Source organism: Zalophus californianus, chromosome 2 (assembly GCF_009762305.2).
Source record: "Zalophus californianus isolate mZalCal1 chromosome 2, mZalCal1.pri.v2, whole genome shotgun sequence".
Taxonomy (NCBI): Eukaryota; Metazoa; Chordata; class Mammalia; order Carnivora; family Otariidae; genus Zalophus; species Zalophus californianus.
Window position 1 is genome coordinate 141,056,632 of NC_045596.1, and position 16,089 is coordinate 141,072,720.

General features: G+C 36.0%; 1 protein-coding gene across 3 annotated transcripts in view; it reads right to left on the reverse strand.

The window, feature by feature from the left end:
* Positions 1-16,089, reverse strand: part of SPOCK3 (SPARC (osteonectin), cwcv and kazal like domains proteoglycan 3) — a 461,722-nt gene that overhangs the window by 156,292 nt on the left and 289,341 nt on the right. The gene's annotated exons all lie outside the window — the stretch shown is intronic.

Sequence of the window (16,089 nt, forward strand, 5' to 3'; positions counted from 1 at the left end):
GGCTCCTGGGTGTCTCAGCCATTAAGCGTCTGCCTTCGGCTCAGGTCATGATTCCAGGGTCCTGGGATCGAGCCCCATGTCAGGCTCTCTGCTCAGCCGGGAGCCTGCTTCCCCCCCACTGACTCCCCCTGCTTGTGTTCTTGCTCTCGCTATCTCTCTCTCTCTCTCTGTGAAAATAAATAAATAAAATCTTTAAAAAAACCCACATTGTTTGATGATGGATATAATATATACATGACATTAATGAAGTCATTTAACTTACTTTGATTTTTATTTTCATTATTTATGTTAGTATAAAATATGGGCATTGACAGATAACTCAAACTTTCCCAGAAGGGTGCAGAGTAGTTAAAAATAATTAAGAAATGGATGAAAATAGAAGGTCATAATACCAAGTACTCCAAAAAATTAGGGTTATATATGATAAGAAATTATTTTTACAGATAGAAACGGCAGTGAATTTTTTTAAAAGAATGGCACCTGGGTGACTCAGTCAGTTGAGCATCTGACTCTTTGGTTTCAGCTCATGGGTCATGGGATTGAGCCCAGTGTGGGGTTCTGTGCTCAGCAGGGAGTCTGCTTGAAGATTCTCTCGCTCTGCCCTTCCCACTAGACCATTCTCCCACCCCCTCTCAAATAAATCTTAAAAAAATAAAAAATAAGGGCGCCTGGGTGGCTCAGTTGGTTAAGCGACTGCCTTCGGCTCAGGTCATGATCCCAGGGTCCTGGGATCGAGTCCCATATCAGGCTCCCGGCTCAGCAGGGAGTCTGCTTCTCCCTCTGACCCTCTTCCCTCTCATGCTCTCTATCTCTCATTCTCTCTCACTCAAATAAATAAATAAAATCTTAAAAAAATAAAAATAAATAAAAAAATAAAAAATAAAAAAACAAATTAAAAGAATGGCAATAAGTAACAAGGGATGTATTTTAGAAGAACACACAAGGAGATGAAAGATTCAGGACAGAAAGTTGAATTTAGCTAACAAGAGAAAAGACCTTGAAGACCTCAAAGTTTGCAATGACTTTAACAATTATACAAACATAAAAGTACTAAGGTGTGGTAGCTTGGGCATACATTTCAACATCTATGGGGTTAACACACTTAAATTTTTATATTAACTATTTCAATGAACATAAAGCTTGAGGAAATTTCTTGTTTATTATGCTTAATAAATACCAAGAACCTATTTAAAATTATGTACTAATGGTCCATAGCCCCTAAACAGTTTCATGCACTGGTAGCAGTGATAATTGGGATATGCTGGAAGGGAAAGATAGGGAAACAGTGGTGCACTTAGTTTTGACAAAAAGATGGAATCACATAAAACTTAGTTTTTCCACTGTGTAAAGTATTCCTCTTGAGTAAACCTGAGGGAGTAACCCGGGAGACATTACTTCCAGAGTGCCCCCTGTTGACTCACTACAGGGATACATGTGCATCTAAGACCACAGCTCATCATACACCTTTGGAAACGAAGAATCCTGGCAAAGTTGACTAAGGAAAAGAGGATGGACTTGCTAACTGGGGTGATCAAAACATTATGAGGGAAGAGTTTATATAGGAAAGGTAAATATAAAAAGGAAGAACAACAAAGATAAGGTGAGACATAGATAGTGGAAGCAAACTAGTTAACTTTTCAGAAGTTAATAATTTCTTAAATATTATAAACAAACAAGTATCTTTCTAGGATACACATGCATACAAATATATCAATAATTAATTCCAAGTGTGTCTCTCTACATATACTTTAAGATATATCTTAAAATATATAAAATATATAATAAAATCTATACATTTTTAAGACTAAAAAAACAACAAAAAAAAAACCCCACAACTCAACATGAGTTCATACTGATACCTCCAATTCCAATCCAACATCTCAGGATTCTTTTTTTTTTTTTAAAGATTTTATTTATTTGACAGAGAGAGACAACAGCGAGAGAGGGAACACAAGCAGGGGGAGTGGGAGAGGGAGAAGCAGGCCTCCCGCGGAGCAGGGAGCCCGATGCGGGGCTCAATCCAGGGACCCTGGGTCCATGACCTGTGCTGAAGGCAGACGCTTAACCGACTGAGCCACCTAGGCGTCCCCAACATCTCAGGATTCTTTCCAGCCTCCCATTTTCCATGTTTGTAAGCACTTTCTCCAACAATAAGAAACGTAGATTTACTTATATGATCACCCTATTTTCTTAATTGCCCAAGAGAACAATCTCACAGCTTCCTAGCCATCTCTTCAGCATAGAAATTCCAGGAACATTCCCCGCTAAATACTCCACACTTCCATGCTATATTACAAAGTGCAAACTTTGTCTATCCACCACCGTGCAGTGGATCCACTACCTTTGGGCCAAGGAGGGGAAGAAAGGAACCCAACTTTTTTTTTTTTTCCCTGTAGCTCCACTAATTACTAAGAGAAGAGTGCTGGAATCTTACGATGTATGAGTGAGATTTGATAATGTCTCCCTGTAGAAACTGCTTTACAGATCTTGAAACCATTTTATTATATACATACAAGACAGAATTTATTCTATTAGATTTTCCAGATGAATTAACATGATAATCATTTTGTAGTAATCCTTTTCATCTTCTATGACTTTTATTGGGAAATCTAGTTTTTCTGACACTGTAGAGCTATCCTACTATTTTGTAGTATTGGAAGACAAGTCCCTACGTGTTTCCGTACATCTTAGGAGCAGAGGCATTTGATAGCCTTTTGTTTGGTATCGTATCTTCAATTTTGTTTGTATGGTAATATCCTTGCAAGGTAGAGATAATTCTGCCTCCTATCTGGAAGAAAGGGCAGATTTGTTTGCTTCCCAGTAAAATAAAAATAATGTTTCCCATTAAGCAAAGTTTGAGCAGGCTTGTTTGCAGCCCATTATGAAATATATAGATTTCTTTAGCTGTGATACAAACCCAATGTGTGTGGAACATCCAACTGGGTTACTCTGCATTGCCCTGTGGGACTTATGAGGAAAGGAGAATTGATGCAAATATAAACATTGTTCTCCTTGTCTCATAAGTAATAAGTTGCTTTGTCTCTGACCCGGGAGTCTTAGGTCTTCTGTCAGTATTCATAAACTATGGCATGTATCTTCATGTAGGGTAAAAAATCTCAGACCTTTCACAGTTCTTTTGACAATGAGGATGGGATGCTTACAGAGCTATGGCTTTCTGGAAGTGAAAGGACACTAAGCCCCTTGGACCAGATCAGAAGATATGAGAAGATTGTCCATGATCCAATAGCGAATGTTCTGACTACTCTCACCTGAGTCATGAACCAAAAGTGGAAAAAGGATCACCCACTGTTCTATATGCTATTGAAAGTTCTGAGCCTGAGCAGCAAGAAGTAGGATTGGCTGAAACTGTTCAAATAGTGCTTTGGTTATTGCTCACTAGCCTCCAGGCAGGAAGAGGAATGTAGTGTTATCTTGATATTAGGGTCATAGTTTCTCTATTTCCAAATGAGACAGGGGCCATGCACACTCATCCAAATGTACTGAAGAACTTTGGGGTAGGTGAGATATTCAAAATTTTGTGGCTATGTTGGATGCAAGCACCATCCGTCATGCCCGGTTCTGTTGGGAAAGCTGAACTTAGATTCACCTGATGGGGTTTGGGCATACTTACAATATGGAAGGTGAGCCAACATGACCTTTCTTGTAGGGATTATTGGACCAATTCAGTGCATGTTGCTGTTGCTTCTACATCTAAATGTGTAGTAGGTATTGATGTGCTATATGTTTATACTTTGCTGTCTGATAAGTGTCAAGAGGGATCCAAGAGCCAACAATTTTCCAGTGGGAAAAACTTCTTGCCATTTGCCACCAGTTGGGTACTTATAAACTCTAATGTTTCTTATACAGATGATGTCCTGTTTTTGGAAAGTCAGAAGCTTCAGTCCCAAAGACTCTGACTGCAATATTATACTTCTGTCAACAAGAATGGCTGAATGAACTCCTGATGAAATTCAGAAGCCCATTTGCTAAGTAAAGTTTTTTTAGGACTATTTGGGTAGATTCACAATGCTCAGTCTCACTCATAGTGAAGGAAGACTGTTATCTCTTTGGTCATCACTGCCAAAAACAGTCCCAGCACCTAACTGGGCTTTTTGGGTATTGAAAAGAGTATACTCCTCCCTTAGACATTTTACTTCTTCATTTATATCAGCCAAATCAACAGGCTTATTTGAAGCTGTCCAACAAGCTGTGTCATACTCTTGACCTTTAGGGCCACTACCTTAAAGAACCTTTTCAGCTATAACTCTCTGTTGGTACTTTTTTCAGGTCATGCTGTTCCTATTCCAGTTCCATCTGCTGACTCTGGCTATGTCATTTTGTTCTGTGAAACCAACATGCATCATATGTTTGACTTTTTGGACTATTTGTAGCCTGACAACAGCGCAGCTTTTATCATAAAGTCACTAAACAGGCTGACAAGTAAGGTAACTAACAGACCTTCTATGTCCCTTTACTGTCCACGGGCATCTGATACTGTAAGCTTTGGTATGGTCTCTTCAAAAATCTCAAAAAGGTTTCGAACTCTGCCTTCCTCACTTTAGCAAAGCAGTTTGGTCACTGAATTTTGCTGTCTCCAGAAAGGAAACTTACCCTCTCAGCTGGTCCCTTACTAATTAACAGGATGAAAAGAGGTTATAGATACCTTTTTTCAAATATTCAGGCTTTTTCTTTCCTTCTTCCAACAGCAACGTCAGGCTGGCCTTTGTTGCTGTACCCCTGCAGATGACAGCCTGTCCAAAGGGGACCTTGGAAATTCAAGCTTAATTCTGACTCAGCCATCTGGATTGTCTTGTTGTATTAACATGGTCCTGGATCACACTGCTCACTAAGTCCCCTGACGGTAGTCCATGCAGCTAGAAGTTGGGAACACGATGTGTTTCTCTTTTACTTCCCTTGTCCCTGCTGGACTGGACTCTTATAGGTGAAATATTTATGTATAGAGTTTAGGGGTTAAGAGGAAGAAATGCGGAATTTTACTTTCTGTAATGGGGCACACTAATTTTGTGTTTATGGAGGGAGAGCAACAACCTCAGCACAAAGGGAGGGAACACCTTAGACCCTGAGAGAAATGGCAGAGGGAGAGAAATTAATCATCTTTTGTCTTTCAGAGCCACCCTTATTTCCTCCTCAAGGAATGTGCCCTTGTATGGTTTTCCCAAAGTGTTACAAATGCTTAAACTTAACTGCTAGATTTTCCTTTCCCTAGACATTTCCTTCTCTACTCTGCTTAACCTAACTGAGTCTATCAGAAAGATAAAGGAATGGCACCAGCTCCTCAACCTCCCACGCAAAGCACCTGCCAATACCTCCCGAAGTCTTTCTCATCTCCATTCTCATGCAGTGAGATGGCTCAATGCCATCAGTTGGTTGCTTCGAAAAATAGGACAGGTTGGACAGATTGCTTTCCAGCATCACTCCAAAAACAAGGAGTAGAATCAATTATTCTAATTCAATTGGAAAATCAAGCATCTTCTGGTGGGCTGGAAGGTCACATTTGATGTACTATCAATCTGTGTCCCCAGAAAAAATGTAGTTCTTACTTGCAGGTCACAGCAGTTTTAATAATATTTTGTTTTCAGGGCACCATGTGCACTGCTGGGACAGTTCTCCTAAATGGCCAAAATGCCATTTCGATGGCTTTCCATGGAAATAGATTTCCATTCCAAATGGAATCTAGGCATGAATATGCCTCCATACAGAAAAGATGGTGATTTGCACCTCAGCAGTGGTCTAAGAGAACTTCACCTGTTTAGGAAGCAACACCAGTAGATCAGGTAGCTCTCAGGAAACTGACATCTCTCCTAAATGAATCTATACGTAGTTATTCAGTTCCACGTGGCATACTGGACGCATTTTTTATGAGCACCTTCAAGAATTTCTCTCTATAACACAAAGTACCCTATTAGAAAGAATCTTAAGTAATCAATGATACCACATTGTTCCTAGAAGGCATTCAGGTCACCCTCAACTCAAGTGGGAGTCTGTGCAATCACTAAAGCATCCTGCTATACCTGGATTAAATCCTCAAGCCAAGTACAAAGACTAAGAGAGAAAATTGAGGCAAAAGCCACCTAGATTTCTAAGGTAAACCTTGATGATTTATGGGGTTTGTTCAGGTGGTTGGGCCAGGACCCCAGAGCAGGAAGGGAGACATTGTTGAGGTAAATATTGTATTAGATTGGTTTCATTCTTCTGCTTGGAGCTTCCTTGCTGTTAGCCTTAAATAAATGCTGCATGAGACAAATTGAGTGGATTTGGTCCCAACATCTGTTGATCATGTTAGTTGGAATGGTTGATGGAGCGGTGTATCTACAGGTAAATTCTCTGGAAGCCAAAAAGATGTGGAAATGAGAAATAAGGTATTGTTTGGAGGTAAGTCTCCATGGGTCACTCATATTTCTGCATATCTTGCAATCAGAGGTCTTGGCTGTTTTGTTCTGTACAATCTTTTCAAGGATTTTTGTGCAGAAAATTTGGACAATATTTTCTCCTGAAGTACTTGTTTTGAATTTTTTAAAATTTTCTTTCAATATTTTAAGTGTACTTTTAAAATCCCATTAATCTTTTGAGATAATTTTTGTTGGTGTAATGATATAATATTTTAAACTTTTTTGGTCTGGTTAGATTTTATTTTGTTAATCTGTCATTTTACTACAATGTGTCTAGATTTGAATTTCTTCTTATTTATCTTATTTATCTTGTACACATTGTAATGTATTTCCTGTATTGTGAATTCATGCCTTTCAACATTTCTGGAAAATGTTCAATTTTTCTTTTATTCTTCTTCTCCACCTTATTATTTCTGGTTTCTCCTTTTATATTTCAGAACAATTTTTTTATACCTTTTCATTCTACTTTCTATTCTTTATTTTCCTTTTTGGATCATTTTTCTGAAGTATTTTCTGAAATATCTGAGCTGTTTTTCTGAAATACACACAAACATATATAATTACATATATAACAGTTTATGCTTCTTACATATATTTTCTGTTTTATACATGTAAGTCTATATTCACATACACACATATACTGTAGGTCATTAATTCTCTTCATGTAATCTAATATTTAATCTACCCATTTAATTTTAATTAAAAATTTTTATTTTATGTGAATGAATTATATTTGGTTCTTTTACAAATTTAATATTTTTTGAAATTATATTGGTTTTGTTTGTATATTTCAAAATCACTTTAAGTCTTCTGGTTCCATACAAATTTTAGGATTATTTGTTCCATTTCTTTGAAAAAAGTGGATGGTATTTTGATGGGGATTGCACTGAATGTGTAGATTGCTTTAGGTAGCATTGACATCTTCACAATATTTGTTCTTCCAATCCATGAGCATGGAACGTTTTTCCATTTCTTCATGTCTGAAGAGACCCCGAATAGCCAGAGGAATGTTGAAAAAGAAAAGCAAAGCTGGTGGCATCACAATTCCGGACTTCCAGCTGTATTACAAAGCTGTCATCATCAAGACAGTATGGTAGTGGCAAAAATCAGACACATAGATCAATGAAACAGAATCGAGAGCCCAGAAATGGACCCTCAACTCTATGGTCAACTCATCTTTGACAAAGCAGGAAAGAATGTCCAATGGAAAAAAGACAGTCTCTTCAACAAATGGTGTTGGGAAAATTGGACAGCCACATGCAGAAGAATGAAACTGGACCATTTCCTTACACCACACACAAAAATAGACTCCAAATGGTTGAAAGACCTAAATGTGAGACAGGAGTCCATCAAAATCCTGAAGAAGAACACAAGCAGCAACCTCTTTGACCTCAGCCACAGCAACTTCTTCCTAGAAACATCACCAAAGGCAAGGGAAGCAAGGGCAAAAATGAACTATTGGGATTTCATCAAGATAAAAAGCTTTTGCACAACAAAAGAAACAGTCCACAAAACCAAAAGACAACCGACAGAATGGGAGAAAATATTTGCAAATGACATATCAGATAAAGGGCTAGTATCCAAAATCTATAAAGAACTTCTTAAGCTCAACACCCAAAGAACAAATGATCCAATCAAGAAATGGGCAGAAGACATGAACAGACATTTTTCCAAAGAAGACATCCAAACGGCCAACAGACACATGAAAAAGTGGTCAACATCGCTCAACATCAGGGAAATCCAAATCAAAACCTCAATGAGATACCACCTTACACCAGTCAGAATGGCTAAAATGAACAAGTCAGGAAACAACAGTTGTTGGTGGGGATGCGGAGAAAGGGGAACCGTCCTACACTGTTGGTGGGAATGCAAGCTGGTGCAGCCACTCTGGAAAACAGTATGGAGGTTCCTCAAAAAGTTGAAAATAGAGCTACCATACGATCCAGAAATTGCACTACTGGGTATTTACCACAAAGATATAAATGTAGGGATCCGAAGGGGTACGTGCACCCCAATGTTTATAGCAGCAATGTCCACAATAACTCAACTGTGGAAAGAGCCAAGTTGTCCATTGACAGATGAATGGATGAAGAAGATGTGGTATATATACACAACGGAATATTATGCAGCCATCAAAAGGAATGAGATCTTGCCATTTGCAACAACATGGATGGAACTGGAGGGTGTGATGCTCAGTGAAATAAGTCAATCAGAGAAAGACATGTATCATATGACCTCATTGATATGAGGAATTCTTAATCTCAGGAAACAAACTGAGGGTTGCTGGAGTGGTGGGGGGTGGGAGGGATGGGGTGGCTGGGTGATAGGCATTGGGGAGGGTATGTGCTATGGTGAGCGCTGTGAATTGTGCAAGACTGTTGAATCACAGATCTGTACCTCTGAAACAAATAATGCAATATATGTTAAGAAAAACAAAAAGAAGAAGATAGCAGGAGGGGAAGAAGGAAGGGGAGTAATCAGAGGAGGAGATGAACCATGAGAGACGATGGACTCTGAAAAACAAACTGAGGGTTCTAGAGGGGAAGGGGGTGGGGGGATGGGTTAGCCTGGTGATGGGTATTAAAGAGGGCACGTTCTGCATGGAGCACTGGGTGTTATGCACAAACAATGAATCATGGAACACTACATCAAAAACTAACGATGTAATGTATGGTGATTAACATAACAATAAAAAATTTAAAGAAAAAATCACTTTAAGTCTTTAAACATTTCACACATTAAAAATATTTTACATAGTATTTCTATGTTTCAATATACCTAATTGTTTGTCTGATGATTTTAGTATTTTGGATATCTGAAACTTAAACATGGTTATGCTATTATTGTTTTTGTCATTGTTCACTCTTGCTCGTGTTGTCTTTTCTCATTTTAGTTTATTGGTTTATTTCTGTTATATAAGCATGTCACTTCCATTTATAATATTTATTTACTTTTGTGTGAGCAAAGAGTTGGCAAAATAAAATCTGGGGAATCCTTAGGATCTTGAATTACCAATACTTTTCTACAGAAAGAATTTATGTTGGGGTTCCAAATATCAAGAATACTGCCTACATGAAAGTCCCTAAATTTTACTTCTTATCCTGGAGCTTTCCTGACCTCTGCTTGGAGGTAATGTAATCCAAAATCCCAGATGCATAAAGAGCAGGTTCAAAGGTATAAATATTATACCATAATAATAGCCTTATTACCCAAAGCTACTTCAGAGAGAAATAGGCTACTTTTCATATTCTTAGTTCTCAATGACAGATACTTTCCGCTTCATTTTTACTGGGGGTATAGCTGTTTAGGTGATCTTCTAATTCGTATACATCACAATATTTTCATGTAAAACCTACTGTAACATTCTTTTGCAAGGTGCTCATCTTCAAATTTCCTGATTCTAGCTATTGATTGTCTTTTTTTTTCTAGTTTCTATATTATAATTTCTTGCCTCCCAGTTTCAGTTTGCTTTTGTTTAATTGACTTGCTTCAGATGCAATAGGATATTTAATCCATTGCTAATTCACATAATAAAGCTAATTTCCTTGGTAAGTACCTTTAGGGTGGTGGGAAATTAAAGGACATTACAACATACAGTGATCATAGAGTATTGTGGGAAAATACAAATTTGCCCATGTAGTCACTGAAAAAGATATGGCAGCCACATACCACTGGATCAAAATCTTTTAGATTTAGATTTATTGATTATCAATATTTCAAAGACAAATGTGTGAAACAAATATAGATTTGCCAACTTTTCATCTTCCTAAGGCATTAAAAATAATTAAATAAATTAGTAAAATTACAAAAAAACCTATAATATCACTTGAGTTTTGTGCAAGGCCACTATAGCACAGTCACTAACACAAACATAAAAAGGTTAAAATCTCAAAATCACATTAAAATATAAATTTAGAAGTTAGTTAAAACTTTATCCTACACTCATTGAATGGCAGCTACCAACATATATAACTCAAGAGTCTTAAACAAGCCAAGAAAGTATGCCTATGTTTATGTTAAGGTTAAAGAAAGAGTGGTATAACATAATCAATAGAGCAATCTCCTGGAGAAGAAGGGACAGATATTTGGAGTATGGAGAGAGATTAGAGCACTAACATTCAAAAATACAGTGTGCTCGCTTAACTTCAACAAGTCACCTTCCAAAGATAATTATGGTATTAGAGTATATTGTAGTAGAAAATAAAAATGAAGTTAAATTTCTTCAATATAATACAAATTGCAGAAAAATGATTTAGTGAGTGAAACAATTTAGAAGCAAGGCAAAAATGTCCATTGCCATAGCAATAACATGTTGCATTATTTATAACTGAGAAGGTGGAAGAATTATCTGAATATTTAACAATAGAAGCAGTTAGTTTGTTCTAACAATCCTTTTATAGACATGGCACATGGTTTTCATGTTTAAACCTAATTTCCTTAATTTTCCTTTTTCTTTTTGGAAAACAAAAATCATTCATCACTATAAATTATTTCCCTTACCTTTCTGTGTGCATTTAAATACACTAATAATATGAATGAGTATATATAAATGCTAAATGCTCAACACTTTATATTCCATACATATAGAATATTCTGAGAAGAAAATAAATCCAGGATTGAAGAACAAAATAATTAGAATTTATTTTTACTCAAAGTTTTCCTTATGAAATTTCCTTATGAAAACTCAGTGATTATTTATAAATAACTTGGTCTTATTCAGCTGATTAAGAAATTATATTTCACCTTTATTTGGTAATGATATTTAACCCAAACATGTAATATTAACAGAAGAAGAACATATTAGTTAGTTTCTCCTGAATGAATATTTTTTTGGTTAACAAGAAAATTACATTGGAAGTTCACCCTCAGTTGACCTCCAGGGAAATAATTGATGTCCATAGCATGCTAAACACTGAACACTAATAAATGATTCCAAACTTCCTCATTTCTGTAAGCTGAGTTTTATGTTTACCACCACTTCACTTTTTTCGTTCCTAAAGTCTGTTCCAATAAAAGTTAATATCATAATTATATAATTTAACTAAATATGACTTAATATGCTTAAGTATCTGTGCATAATACAGGGTTGGGTTTCCCTGAAAACAATGTTGAATGTCTCGGATCCAATGAAGGTGAATATTCTTTACAAAGTTCATATCCAAATAAATATGTACAAAAAAATTCTAAAAGACTGGGAATTGAGTTTTGTAAAAATTAAATAATATTCTACCCATGAGGTTATCTTTTAGACTCTTGCTCCATTTTAAGTGAAAATTTAGGAATTCACTTATTTCCCAACAACTGAAGACAACAGAAGTTGCATTTTGTGCTTTGATATATGCTGATGTGGTAGGAATGGGGAGTGTTGGAAGCCAAATCAATGTAAGGACAGGAAAGCTTTAGAACTCCCCACAAATATAGACATTTATCTTACAGAACATGATATCTTATCAGGCACCTGCATACTGTGTAGAAGTTTGTACTAGATGTCCTATTGAGTTCCTTTCAAATCTGAGATTTTATGATAAAGTTCAGTCATATTATTTCCTCTAATGTTCAGTGGTCTATTAAGAGCTTCTCCCAGTCAGTGGTTCTGTTAACATGCTGTAGTTATAATCTTGATTAAGCTGGCATACCTAAGCCAAAAATACAACTTAGCCTACACTGAAAAGCAGTTCAAATAGAAACAGTGTACATCTATTTCTGAAGGTTGATCTTAAGATTACCTCAGCTTAGACAAAGTATTCAGAGGAAGGTACAGGACAATTAAATACTAAATATTAATAGATGCAACACATCAAAATGGTGAGGTGTCAAGAAATTAGTTATCTTTTAAAATGTACAGAGGGCTACTAGAATTAGCAACTATTATTAAGAGAAAGTAATAGAATACCTCAAATATTGACAAAATAAAGAAAAATAAGACATAACAGTAATATGTTGAAACAAAATGGGATTTTTTCAAGATACAACAAAAAGTAAATGCTTCCCCATTAATGTTATTGTTGGTCTAGTTTATTAAAAAACATAAGAATTCAAAAGTAATCTGTAGGGATGCAGTAATCTGAAGGGATGCAACAGTGGTTCTCAACTATGCCCACACATAAAAATCACCCAAGGAGCTTTTAAAATTCAGATTCACAGGATCCCATCCCAAAACAATTTAAATAGCATGTCTGTAGCCAGAGTTGGAAGGTCCAGTATAAAATGGTTAAGCTTTCTACTTGCCTTCCCTCAAAACACACACACACACACACACACACACACACACACACACACACACACACACACGCAATTTGTTATAAACGGTGTTAGTTCCCAAAGAATTCACCATTATTAAGCTCAGTTGCCAAGCAGAGCATGACTAAATATGAAAAAAAAAAAGTTCAAAATCATCCAGTGTGTTGTCCCCAGGGAGTTTATATTACCGATGCCATGCTGAGTTCTAAAACATTAATATTATTTATTGACTTCTTCCCAGCAAATGTAATATCCAGTTCACACCAGTCAGTGACAAATATATCCATGGTTTAATATGGATACTATATTGGAGAACAATTCCTAGTTCTTACTGAAGCAATACAATCAAAATAGACTTTGCCTGAAGTAAAGAGACAAAGACCTTTATCTTTTGTGTCAATTTCAGGAACAATTACCTCTCAAATAACCTTGAACAGACTTATATTTTTATTTTTCTGGCATTGCTGAATTTAAAAGAATTCAGAAAACATTTGTTCTTTTAAAAAGAAAGATGAACTAGGATTCTATAAAAAGTTGCAATCGTTTTTCTTAACAGGAAAAATCAGATGTTACAAAAATAGTTCTCATAAAAAAATCACAAAAGTCCCAATATTTTTTCAAGTAAATCAATTTTTTCACAATTTTTCATCCGTTCCTTTGTCTTCTTGTGTATACATTTTTAAAATACTCTGCTGAGGATTTCTAGACAAGCTGACAAGTTCAGAGCTTGAACTCCAATAAAATAATTATTCCAAATTGGTAACACTGTGTAATGAGATGTACTTTCCAAAATTATATCTTAGGGCATTTGACTGAAGTCTTCCTTTGGATACCTTGTGGTAACCTTTTTCTCACCCCATCCCTCAACTCCTGCACCTGTTATACTTTGTAATGACCTCATCTCCAATTAAGTTGTACGATGGAAACATGATTTCTAATTTCCTCTCCATAAATTGAGCCAAAGGTAATGAGGAAACATTGTGGAGCTAAAATAGAACCTGAAGGAAGATTATTTGTAGTAGTAAAACAAACAAACAACTGTATATGCAAGGGAACCAAAATACAGAAAAATGATTGGAAGACCAGGAGAGGAAGACTGGGCTTCCATCCTGGATGTAAGGTCCCACACTCTGGGCTGGTATTACCTGGCTTCTGGCCAGTATTTAACATATCAGGAATACTTAGCTGAGGGATTGGAAACCTCAGGTAAGGAGCTTCAAGGACCATACTAAACCTAGAATTTGGAGTTCACCATTCCTGTGAATTCAAATGCCCATGAGTCCCCCAAAGCTGTTTAAATTTCCCCCTGTCAGAATTTGCTAAGCCTATTGACAAAGTTGAGTAAGCCAAGAGCCAAAATAAATATCTGTGACCCCTGCACCAATCTTCTGTTTTCATCTCTGGTAAGTAGATGCTGGAGAAATAATAAAATTACCATTTCAAGAAGGCATTTGTTTCTGTGGTCTTTGTTTTGATCCAATATCTAAATAGCCTAGGGCAATACTTTGTTTTAGGGAAAAGGGGAAAAAATGATAAGCGTCTTATTTTGAATTTCCAATCCTATAAACTTTTTAAAAAGTATTATTAAGGGTTGTTTAGTATAAGTTCTTACTGGGCTAAGATCTCCATTTAGTTTGCATTGTTTTATACAGCTCAGCCTCACTGCTCTAAGATTAGTATTGGTGGTCCAAAGTGGAAAACTCACCAAGTTAAATTAGAATCAGTAGAAATGAGGATGGTGATTTGGGATTTACTAAAAGTTCATATTCATTTGAACCACATACTTTCCACATCTTTTTTGTCAAGGCATGCATTGAAAGTGATACATATGCAAAGAAATATTAAAACAATAATTCAATGGTTTATTATTCAATGGATTACTCAGAATGGTTACAATTCAGTGGATTACTTAGAATGGCTTTATTAACAGTATTAATAAAACCATATGATTTGTAAGTTGGGGGGGCTTCGAGGATGCTTAGTACAAAGAAGAATGGGGAAACCCCATGGAATTGGAAATATATGTGAATTAATCTACTTATGATAGGTATATTTAATCTTGGGTGGGAATATGATTGCATTTCTCCAAAATCATCAAACAAGGCCTCCTGTCTGGTTCCAAAAGGAAGAAATCACTCATGATTATGTTTGTGTTCTGTGAAACTAAATTCTAACAGAACTGATCACCAACTAGGAACATCCTTAAGAGACCCCCAAACAAACAGGTGGTAGACTAATGTTAGCACGCTCCAGGGACACTCTGGACACAAACATACTAGTACCTCTAGCACATACACTTCTAATGTTGAGAAAGACAGGCTTATCCTAGCTAGATGCCGGTAAAAATTACAGTCTCTCCCTTGATTCAACCTGTTCAACCATCAGTGTACATCGAGTACAATTAAGATTAAAATTTGCTTGCCATGTAGCTCTACCCACCAATTTGAATATTACAATGTGCAACCTTTGTTGTCATTGAATAAATCAGTATCATGATTTACACATTATCATGTAGGATTTGATAATATGAGATAGATTCATTCTCCCTTGTGCCAAAGGCATGAATTTTCTTAACTTTCAAAGCTGAGATTCTGGACCATGGTAAATTCATCAAGATCAAGGTCATATTGAAATGACCAGTAACAGTCTCCATTCTCTCCTAGCAATACACACCTTTAAAACCTCAGCAAATTATCACATTGCAGCTTCACCAAGATAACACAGTACTTAGCACCAAATAAGTACTATGCATATATTTATTGACTGGATGAATCTATTTTATCATTGCAGTGCTATTGTTAAGATTAGTGATTATAAATACAAGTGTATCTTGTGAGGACATATTTACTAGGAGAAGGGATGGTTCATAAAAAGGTATCTACAAAACAAAATGTTCAGGTAACTAAAATTTTTTGGAACTCCCCTTGCAGTAAGCAAACTCAGATATGAACTGAAGTAAAATTATTTTGTAGTTTTCATGTATTCTATTTAATGTGAATATTCATCTTGTTCCTTAGTAAGATATTAATATGTTTAATAAAAGGGAAAGGTCCCAATGGGGACAGAGTACAATGTTATATTATCTTTTTAAAAAAAGATATAATTTTTAAAAATCTAATTTCATAAATTTATCTGGCCCCAAAATTTCATGTAAGAGCTTGTGATACTACATTCCTTCCTGTCACATAATCAAAGAAAATTTATCACTGTCTTATTAGGTAAAGGTCTTAAAAATCTCCTATATAACTGAATAATATGGGACACCAAAAAAGAGGCAGAATAATGTAGAGGAGAGAATAGAGACACAAAATCAGAGATGGCAACAAATCTTGATTTCTATGTCAGTAAATATGTGAAATTTGCTATATCTTTCTGATCTTTGGTTTTCTCATTTGTTAAAAGGAATTTTTAGAGGCTTTTTAGTAATACTATTGGAAAT